Below are 8,826 nucleotides of genomic sequence, written 5' to 3'. Positions count from 1 at the left end.
GTATTTGTATGGGAAAATGGAGAAGTTTAACACACAGGTGTCTTATTTATCTCTGTGGCATACGTGAGCTCCCAGCCTTATCTATCTGCGAGGCCGTGCCAAGAGACTACCTGCAGATTGAGTCCAGTCCTGTGACTTTCCACAGGTGACAACTACGCTACCTCGATAGCAAATTAATCTGAGGACCCTGATTTGCACATCCTGCACAGCTAAGACCAAACCTTGAGGGGGTCCCTGGTGAACACCGGGAGAAATGTTAGACTCTGCTCTTCTCTACTCTGTAGCGTCAACTGCTAGCAGGAATACATCCACTTTTCAAGTGTAATGGTGACACATCTATGTTGGGGAAATTAATGAAAACATTGCAGAATTAAAGAGTTGTAGAACATCTACAATCCAGCAACTTGCAAGATCCCAAGCAGCATGTATTACTGGGTGGTCATATCAAACAAACATGATTGGCTGACCACGTTAATAGATCCAGGAGAAGCCTTTGATGTAGCATATCTACATTTTAGAAAAGGCAATTTGTCACATGTTGAAGACTGCTAAATAAGTTAGATTGCTTGGGATAGGTGGTTGAATGACTAAGATGTTTCCTATTATCTGCCTATCAGTTGCATAGGATCACTGTTTTCTGTCCGCCTATTTTCAGTCATATGTTTTTTACTACAATGTTTTTGATTTCTAATGCCCGCTTTGTATACATTTGAGGAGGTCAGGTGATCGAACATCATTGGAGGCTTGTCCTCTAACTAACCCAATTGGGGATCTCTCAGATAGAGTTCCCCACCTGTCCATCCTTCAGTTGCTGCTGATAGCGTTTCCTGTGCTAGCCTCTCGGATCTGTAACCTGTTTACTTTCCTGTGAGTTCAGATTTTGACTGCGACTTGATATTGATGATTACTTGGCTTGTATATGGACTACTCCTTCCCTGCAGCACGCTACAAGTAATCCCTATGCTGTGTGCTTACTAGTGGTGTCGGAACTCTCCTGCTTCACACTGAGGGGCTTCAGGGCTGTCTCGGGGGTGACTATTACCTTGTATAGTGCTGAACATTCTGAATTCTGCTGGTTGGGCTCCGCTCTTACATCACAGACTATATTCTTACTATACCAGCTTATCGCGCCCTATTTCAGTGACATATCTATACCGTGTCATTTATTATTTGCATCAGTGACTTTCCTTGCTTTATTATCCTGTAAGTGACCTATAACATTGTCAGCATTGTGCCAGATTATATCGTATTGCCTCACCTGTTTTCATACCAGCCAAGTTCCTATCCTACTTTCATAATATCTGCATTGATTATACATATTGAACTACTTCAATAAATTTATTATTTAGTTCACAACTGTCTCATATATCCTGCCTACAACAACCTAGCAGGCTGTATATGAAAGTTTGAGCAATGTATAGTGGACCAACTAAATCCTGCCTTGTTGCTGATAATGAAGATGATGAGTAGAAGTTTCAGAGATGGCCACAAGAGGGTAGCAAAGCTCCATCACTCAATAGAGACGGTATAACAGGCCACCATACAATTCAATAAGGAGTATTTAGTTTGTATATTAACACTTGGTGAGGCTAAGAAAATGGCTGTTCAGGTTGATTTTCCTTTTCCTGTCTGCTGTACATATTTTATAATGGGAAAATGAGTCTTGCTTGGTTGACCATCTTTCTATATCGAGCTGACTCTTTCCCACAAAGTGCGAGATGCTCACCTTGGATCCAGCAGCACAGGTATGATCCGAGTTGGCTGCTGCTCCGACATTTGGGTGGGACCTGGCTCATGTCCAAATGCAACTTGGACGTTAGTTCCGTATTTTAAAAGAGAATTAAACTTGTGCATAATTTCGCCTACATTCTAATCTAAGTGTATCTCAAGATACGTTTTGATTTGAATATGGGTGGAAATACGCTCTGTCTAAACAGTACTTGCCGTACCTAGACACACATAACAGGGTGCAGCATACTTTTATCATAAACTAAGATAACTGTTAACAGTATAATAATTACCAATTCTAAAAAAAATTAAAGTTGGTAGGTACCTGTTGAACCTGGCAAATACAATGAATGAAGTGTAGGAGGTTAATAAGCGACCGCTTTTTATTATAACTCTTACTATATATTTTTGCATTTTGGGTAGAGTCTTTAAGGAGTCTGAGGCAGCAGTCTTTACAGGTCAGTTTAATTTATGAACCAAATCAATGGCACAGATGAGGTTTCACAGATAACACAGGCAGTGAATGGTTTGCTAAGGACATAAAACTCTTCTGGCATTCAAGGAAAGGTAATGCAGTACAATTCATCCATCTCTAATCTGATGCCAACTTCATGTTTACCGAGGCGGTGGTGCTTGACGTTAGACACTAACCAGGCTGTGATTGTTTACATGGAAGAAAGACGATCTTGAAACAAAGAACTATAATTCTCTAGCAAGCATCCTAATGTCCTGAAAGAAGTTAGAGAAACATAATCCTCTAGGCCTGGACTGCCTGTTTCAGGAAGTAAGGGTTCATACAAAGGTTGATGGAGCCCAGCTAGGACCAGATTGAGTTTTCAAGGTAGAGTGTAGATTTGTTAGAGAATTTGTTGAATGGATTCAAATACCATTAAGTGGAGAAAACACGTGTCAGAACTACGGGATAAGTGAAATCAGAGGAAAGACATACAACAGAGGAAAGGCAAATAGTACAGAAGTTTGTAATTTTCACAGGATTCCATAAAACATATTGCCGGAAGGCCCAGTGATGAATGTATTCTGTATGGAGTGACCACTCTTAGATGACTGATCACGGTAACCACATTTACAGTGTTTACAGAGGAAAACAGATGTTAGAAACTTGAGGGCAGCACGTTGGCTTAGTGGTTAGTACTTCTGCCTCTCATCACTGGGGTCATGAGTTCAATTCTTGTCCATGGCCTTATCTGTGGGACTGATGTGAGTGAGTTCTCTGTACAGCGCTGCAGAACTAGTGGTGCTATATAAATAAATGGTGATGATGATGATGATGAGTCTTAGAAGTGGACCAGAAATAGATTGAAATAGCAATAGGTAAACAAATGGAATTTTATTAAAAGTTCGATAAGGAACCTTGAAACATTTGACAGCAGATAAGAACCGCTTGGCCCATCTAGTCTGCCCATTCTTTTTTTTTATTAAGCTATGGTACCGCAAACCCTATTTGATCATTTATTCTTTATAAGTAAATTCTTATAAAGATCCCAAGCATGTTTAAACTGCTCTACTGTATTAGTCTCTACCACCTCTGATATGAGGCTACTGCACTTATTCACCAGTCGTTCTCTGAATTGGTTTTTCCTCAGATTCCCTCTGAACCTACTTTCCTCCAGTGTCAGTACATGTCCTCGTGTTCTTGTACTTCTCTTCCTTTGTAGAATGTTTCCCTCCTGTACCCTGTTCAAACCCTTGATATATTTGCAAGTTTCTATCATGTCCCCCTTTCCCTTCTATGCTCCAAACTATAAATATTAAGATCTTTGAGTTTTTCCGGGTAAGTTTTGTGCTGTAGGACATGCACCATTTTAGTTGCCCTTCTTTGTACAGTCTCTAATGTATTTATATCCTTCTGGAGATATGGCCTCCAGAACTGCACACAGTATTCTAGATGAGGCAATGACTTATACAGTGGCATTATTACTTCTTTCTTTCTGCTACTGATTCATCTTCCTATGCAACCAAGTATCTGACTTGCCTTCCTCATTGCTTGCTACATTGCTTACCTGCCTTCAAGGCACTTGAAATAGTGACTCCTAGATCCCTTTCCTCTTCCATTATAGTGCCATTAATACTATATCTAGCCTTTGGGTTTTTAGACCCAAGTGCATTATTTTGCATTTGCAACTTAACTGTAGCCCCTTCCCCGTTCATTTTGTAGTGAACACTGAGCAAAAATCATTATTAAGATGATCTGCTATTACTTGTCTTCCTCAACAAGACCTCACTCTCTGTCTTTAGTCTTATTATTCCTCCTTTTGTTTTTCTCCTTATGAAGTCCTGAGCTTTAATAGGTTTGGGAAAAATGAAAGAGTTCACAAATCTTGGAGGGGAGATGAATAAAAGGGAATTTTGTACAGTAAGTTTATATCCAATATGAACCATTTTGTGCACCTAACGCCCCTTGAGGTGGGAAAGTTGTTCACTTTGCAACAGAAGATGCTGGCCTCCTATGCCTCCCTCTGGATCCCACGTCTCGTAGCTTTATTGGTCAGAGTTCTTGGTGTTCTGAGGCTTCTTTTGCAACTTAAGGGCCTCTTTATGAAGCATTTAATCATGAGGAAATGTCTGTTCCCACATGGTTTAGGCAAATTTAAGTTAATGGGCAATTTAAAATAGGCCTAAGGCTGGAGTAAGAGCCTGCTATGATGAGTAACTGTAGAGGTGGAGGAACTGGTGGCTGTTAAGCCCCACCCATGGGGACGCGAGCAGCCGTGTCATTGGTTGTGGTCAATAGTTGAAGGGGGCGTGGCTAACTGCACATACATGCCGGGACCCAGAGGTGACCACTTGGGAGCCAGAGTCTATAAAGAATCTGGTGTCCAGCCCGAAGGGGTGCCATTTTCTAGCCGGGACCCAGGAAAGAGAGGTGGTGGTCCCGGGTCCCCAGCCAAGTATAGGGGGGCGCGGCGAGCAGTAAATAAGCCCAGTAAGGGCAACAGAAGACTGCAAACGCCGCAAGATGGCAGTGTCAGTAGGGGGAAGTAAAAGCCCTAAGGTTGATAAGGGCAGCAAAGAGCCCCCATAGTAAAGAGTAGGGCTACTGAGGGGGATCCCCACCTTCAGCGGTACCCCAGAAGAGGCACCTGTATGGCAGTGGAAAAGATGGGGAGAGCCCCCACTACAAAGGTCTGGATGGTAGAGCATTTGGTTTTGCTGCCCAAAGGAGTGTGCCTGTAAGAGTGAGGCATGAAGTGACATACCGTGACCCTGGATAGGGGTGAGTGAGTGGCAGCCGCAACAGGAAAACATTTGTGTGATAGCAGGGAGTGAAGAGAGCCCCTGGATCTAGTCCCAATAAGTGTTAGTCTCACAGGTCATCTGATCATGACCTCTCTTCCTGTGTACTGAGTTAAGTGTCACTGAGCAGGAGTGAGCGTGTCATGTGTAGCAGTATGGTTGGACCCTGCAGTAAGGGGAGTACTGGGAATCAGTCTGTGACTACAAGCATGTGATGCAAAAATCCCTGACGACCGGGATGTGTAACGTCTGTAAAATATTCAGAAAATAGTCCCCTAAATAGTTAAACGCAGCTTCAGCAAAGGGATAAGGGGAGGTCCCTGTAAAGTGGGGAATTATTCCATACAGTAGCAGCAGCAGGAGCCCCTTTGGAATGTACCCCCCACCTTGAGGGGGGTCGCTGTTTGGCAGCAGCCTGACTAAAATGTGGGAAAAGTGGATCCCTGATGGAGGGAATGGTGCGCACGAGCATAGTGCAAGAACTTCTGGACCATGCCTACCGTCTGTCTGTGTATATGATTGGCTCTGCTGTGTGATAACTGTTCCTACAACATCGGGTGTGTGAACTATCAGATATTTACTGCTGCAAAGTGTGTGCGGGAGGAGGTTGAGGTGGTTATATAACCCTTTCCTGCAACCGTTATGCTTTTCTGTGCTGGAGGAGAAGAGGAGTTCAATAAAGTTTTGAACTGATATGGCCTGATGCCCCATATTTCATTCACACTGCACCACAACACTGCACTAGATTCTGCCCACATGTGATTGTGTTACACACCTGGGTATTCGGGGAGTGGGAGGGGTGCCTCTGGTATTGGTTGCCCGTACCTACCAGCTAGCCAGGGCAGAAAGTATTGACTGTAATTGCAATATGGCCTGCAGAGCGACCCTTCTCAGAGGCAACAGCACAGGCTGTTATTTTGTTCATAGCTGTACTAAAAAAAAAAAAAAAATCTTCTGAACCTGTTTTGTCAATTCAGTGAAGCAATACCAATGGTTAAGAGGTTTATGGCACCAAAATGTGTAAATATAGGACCAGGACTGAGGATAGTTACTATCCTAATGAATGGCTGTTGAAATGAAGCCTTAGTTCTCTAATCTATAAGACCTAGGACACCCACACAAGACCACTTGATGCCAAAATAAATATATTACAAAATGTACATGTAATACAATATGGAAAAATATATAATGAATACATATAATTGTAGCTCATGTTAGGTCCACAAGAGTACCAGGGAGCGGAAAGGAGCGGCGTCAAACTAAGCCGGAGTCAGGGGCACTGAAAAATGTGCAATATGATGAGACTAAATGAGTCCGATACCAGTTTCCTCCAAGCTGCACATTTTAAGCTCCACTAATCTTTTGCGATGGGTCTTCTGCTTAAGACCATTCACCATTTTAGTAGCCTCTTCTCGGGTGTTACCTATTTTATCAATATCCTTTTACAGGTGAGGTCTGCAAAACTGAAAACATTACTCTAAAGAGGTCCACGCACGCAACTATTTATTCTTATGAATTGCTCATAGATGAAATCTTAGTTATTGCTACCTCTGTGACACACAAAACATCCTCAAGAAGAAAATCTTCAAAAATATGATTGTTCCATTTTGAAAACAATACTAGAAAAGAATTGTAGAGTAGAATGAAACATCATAATTAAATGATCTTTAGGACTGTGTCATCTTTCACCCCTCTACCAACACACAAATTTGTTCATATTGCACCTGCATTACTCCACTCACCTCTATTTAACACCCATGAACTGTTGTCCTATTTATTATCTCTAACAAGTACAGCCTCCACCTGTCGCCAGAAAATAAAAGGCCACACATCTTACAATCCCCTTGCCTATCTTTCGCTCACTCTGCTTCTATTAGCTGGTGATATATCACCTAATCCAGGTCCCCCACACTCCTCACACACACATACATCAGAACACTACCGTTCTATAGCAAACCTCAAACACATCACCTGTCTACCCTCTCTTCCCAAGTCCTTTAAATGTGCCCTTTGGAATGCACGATCTGTTTGTAACAAACTTACCTCCGTTCATGATCTCTTCCTCTCAAAAAACCTCAACCTTCTGGCATTAACAGAAACATGGCTCATGCAATCAGACACTGCCTCACCTGCAGCACTTTCACATGGTGGCCTCCATCTCACCCACACCTCCAGACCTGAAGGCAGACAAGGAGGTGGGGTTGGACTACTTCTCTCCCCACAGTGCACATACACCGTTCTACCAAATGTCCCATCACTCACGTTCACATCTTTTGAAGTACATGCTATTCGCATTTTTAATCCATTCTCCCTACGTGTTGCGGTGATCTATCGTCCCCCTGGAGCACACCAACAATTTATTGAGGATTTCTCTGCATGGCTCCCTCACTTCTTATCTTCAGACATCCCCACCATCATCATGGGTGACTTCAACATCCCCATTGATAACCCACCTTCCAAAGCTGCTTCCAAACTACTCTCTCTAACATCCTCACTTGACCTCTCCCAGTGGATTGAATCATCTACTCATAAGGATGGCCACTGCCTTGATCTTGTTTTCTCTAGACTATGCTCAGTTTCTAATTTTATTAATACACCCTTCCCCCTCTCGGATCATCACCTTATCAGCTACACTCTCACCCCCACTGCTCTAACCTCTCTACTGTCTAACTCTACCAAGCCTCCTCATACTCGTAGAAATCTTAATTCTATTAATCTTCAACAATTTTCCACCTCTCTCCAACACCTTCTCTCCCCTATCTCTACATTCTCATCCCCTGAGATGGCAGTACCTCATTTTCACCTAACCTTAGCAACGGCCCTTGATCAAGTGGCTCCAGCGACACTTCATACTACACGTCGACTTCGATGTCAACCGTGGCACACCAAAGCAACACGAAATCTTCAAAAACTGTCCCGTAAAGCAGAACGTCACTGGCGTAAATCTCGAAGCTCTAATGACTTCTTCACATATACTTCTGTCTACCACTCCTATCGAAATGCTCTGGACACTGCAAAACAAACATACTTTCAATCTCTTATCTATGCTCAGGCTTCTAACCCCAAACGCCTTTTCAATACATTTAATCATCTTCTCAATCCTCCCACCCCGAACCCTCCATCTACTATCAGTGCTCAGGATCTTGCTTCCTACTTCAAGGACAAGATTGACAAGATCAGACTTGAAATGGTATCCTCCTCCTCAACAAGCCATCAGCTCATTTCCTTCCCACTACCCTCTGACACCCTTTCTTCATTTGACCCCACAAATGAAGAGGAAATTTCTACGCTCTTCTTATCTTCCTACTCTACCTCCTGTCCTCTTGATCCTATTCCCTCGCAAATTGGTAGATCCCTGTCTTCTGTGCTCATTTCACCTCTAACTCAAATCTGTAATCTCTCACTCTCTACTGGCATCTTTCCATCACTATACAAGCATGCAGTGATTACTCCTATTCTAAAAAAACAAAACTCCGACCCAAACTCTCTCTCAAATTACCGTCCCATCTCTCAGCTCCCTTGCCCCTCCAAGCTTCTAGAGAGACTTGCCTACACTCGCCTCACACGCTTTCTTTCCGCAAACAACCTGTTGGATCCTCTTCAGTCTGGCTTTCGTTCTCAACACTCCACAGAGACTGCGCTGACCAAGGTTGTTAATGATCTGATCACTGCTAAGACTGAACGCCATTACTCTCTCCTAATTCTCCTTGATCTCTCGGCTGCATTTGACACCGTTGACCACTCTCTTCTCATACAAACGCTGCAATCCCTAGGTCTTCAAGACACAGTTCTATCCTGGTTCTCATCTTACCTCTCTAATCGCTCTTTCACTGTTAATTTCTC

General features: G+C 43.0%; 1 long non-coding RNA gene across 1 annotated transcript in view; it reads right to left on the bottom strand.

Moving 5' to 3' along the window:
* LOC142151322 (uncharacterized) overlaps nucleotides 1-8,826 on the bottom strand; it is a 36,247-nt gene that overhangs the window by 10,208 nt on the left and 17,213 nt on the right. The window lies entirely within an intron of this gene.

The sequence above is a fragment of the Mixophyes fleayi genome, chromosome 4 (genome assembly GCF_038048845.1).
Source record: "Mixophyes fleayi isolate aMixFle1 chromosome 4, aMixFle1.hap1, whole genome shotgun sequence".
Classification (NCBI taxonomy): Eukaryota; Metazoa; Chordata; class Amphibia; order Anura; family Limnodynastidae; genus Mixophyes; species Mixophyes fleayi.
This window is presented reverse-complemented; position numbering and strand designations above follow the sequence as displayed.